At 37.4% G+C, this 2,429-nt stretch overlaps 1 pseudogene; it reads left to right on the top strand.

Moving 5' to 3' along the window:
* Positions 1–1,313: 1,313 nt before the first annotated feature.
* Positions 1,314–1,386, top strand: LOC140198540 (U2 spliceosomal RNA; annotated as a pseudogene).
* Positions 1,387–2,429: the final 1,043 nt, after the last annotated feature.

The raw sequence follows: 2,429 nt of genomic DNA, 5'->3' as shown, positions 1-2,429 counted from the left end.
ATACTTTGAATCTTTTCCTCGGTTGCTGAGTGCCAATAGTGTTTTTTTATATATTTAAAAATTAGGACAATAGGTAAGGGGGCTTGCTGGAATCCTCTGTGAACTGCTTGAGAGGAAATCAGAAAAAAACATGTTGACTGACATAATGGTTGAATTCTATAAAAGGAAATAAAACAAAATATTATAAACACAAAGATCTGGTGAGAATTATAGTGGTAGGACAATACCCAAGGAAGAAGTAAAAGTATACAAGTGATGATTGATAAGTTCATGGCCTAAGGTAGAAGGAGTCAATTTTAGAAAACCTAGCATATTTATTTTTCAACACAGTCCCCTCCTACATGTACACAATTAGTCCAGAGGTCATGGAGCATAGAGATCCCTTCTTTGTAGAAGTGGTCCACAGCAGGGGTGATTGATAATCTCGTGGCCTAAGGTAGAAGGAGATGAGTTTTACAGCTCTCGTTACATGCACATGCAGCTCAACTCTTTGAGTGAAAATGCAGAAACTTCGAAGTTTCTCCTCATCTTCTTCTAGTCTAGGCCACAAACTTATCAATCACCCCTGCTGTGGACACTCTGGAGGCCCAAGACGCCGACTTCTACAAAGAAGGGATCCATATGCTCCATGACCGCTGGACTAAGCGTGTAAATGTAGGAAAAATAAATGTGCTAAGTTTTCTAAAATTGACTCCGTCTACCTTAGGCCACAAACTTATCAATCACCTTTTGTAGATTGAAAATTGCAAAAGAGGCTGAAAATATCAATTTTGAAAAATAAAAAGGTAGAGCAAAGAGCAAATATCTGGATACTTCCATTGTAACTGTATCGTAGCATGTGTTAAGCTTTCATTTCAAATATCTCTACGTCAAGTATCAATTTGTCCAACAACCACTCTCATCCTCAACACGATCAAATACAGAGGTAATAGATGACACAGATTTTATTAGAACAATATTGTTAATATGAGTTTACTGCGATAAACAGAGATGGAAATTCAATAGTACACATCCATTCACCACAAGGTGCCAACTTGCAATTTCAGTTGTGAAGTACAAGTTCACAGTCTTAGCACCATTCTTCCTCATCAGCATATTGATTGGTGTAGTTCTCTGTGCACTCAAACATTCAAATCTTTTTTTTGTGTGGGACTGCTGTTGTGCAGTTGGGATCAGTGTGAGAGAGGCAAACAGCTTTGACGCAATGGTAAGTAACTCTGTTTTTATTAAGTGTACTTACTTAAATTAGATATCACTGTTATTTTCTTGTCAGATCTGTTCTCATCTGTTCTTTTCACCCACTTCTGACCCATGTGTCTTCTCGGCCTTTTGGCTAAGATCAAGAGTAGTATCTGTAAAAAAAAAATGTGTTTTTGAGTATCCACAAGAACAGAAACAAAATAAGCTCAAAATAGTCAGAAGCTGTTTTAAATGATGAGATGGATACTTCAGCTGCGTGTCTGAAGAACATACTTGCTTATAAATGGTTTTCTATGTCAACATGCTATTGGCCAGGATTTCAACTGCAGAGATGGTTGTTGAAATCTGTATTTTACTGCCTCAAATGTATCCCAATGTTGAACACAAAATTCCTGATATACCATTGAATAAAAAAAATATTTTCAATGTAACCCCATTGTCTCTTCTGAAATTGTGCTTGACAACTTGGTATGTAATTCAAAATTCTAGCTTGGCAACATAATAAAATTATAACAAATAACTGACACATACCAGATAGGAGAAGGAAAGGGTATTGAATATCTGTTTGCTCACGCTAAGAATTCAAAGTTCAAATTTCAAATTTCAAAAGAAAGTTTATTATCCAAGTATGTATATGTCTCCATATATAACCCTGAGATTCATTTTCTTGCAGGCACTCACAGCAGAACAAAGAAATACAACAGAGTCAATTAAAAACTGTACAGACACATTGACTGACAATATGTAAAATAAGAGAAATTATGAGAATAAATAAATAAATAAATACATACATAAATAAATACATACATAGGGAATTATAATACTGAGAATACGAGTTGCAGAGTCCTTGAAAGTGAGCCAATAGGCTGTGGAATCAGTTCAGTGTTGAGGTGAGTGAAGTTATCCATGACGGTTCAGGAGCCTGATGGGTGAAGGGTAATATGTCTTCCTGGATCTGGTAGTGTGGGGCCTAAGGCTCCTAAACTTTCTTTTGCTATGGCAGCAGTGAGAAGAGAGCATGGTCTGGATGGTGGGGGTCCTTGACAATAGATGCTGCTTTCTCCTGGCAATGCTTCTTGTAGATGTCCTAAATGGTACGGAGTGTGTTTCCCCGATAGACTAGCCAGTATCCACTACTGCAGGTTTCCTTTTCCATTCCTAAACATTGGTGTTTCCATACCAGGCCATGATGCAACCAGTCAGGATAGTCTCCTCTGTGTGTCTGTGGA

Source organism: Mobula birostris, chromosome 5 (genome assembly GCF_030028105.1).
Source record: "Mobula birostris isolate sMobBir1 chromosome 5, sMobBir1.hap1, whole genome shotgun sequence".
In the NCBI taxonomy this organism is placed as follows: Eukaryota; Metazoa; Chordata; class Chondrichthyes; order Myliobatiformes; family Myliobatidae; genus Mobula; species Mobula birostris.
This window is presented reverse-complemented; position numbering and strand designations above follow the sequence as displayed.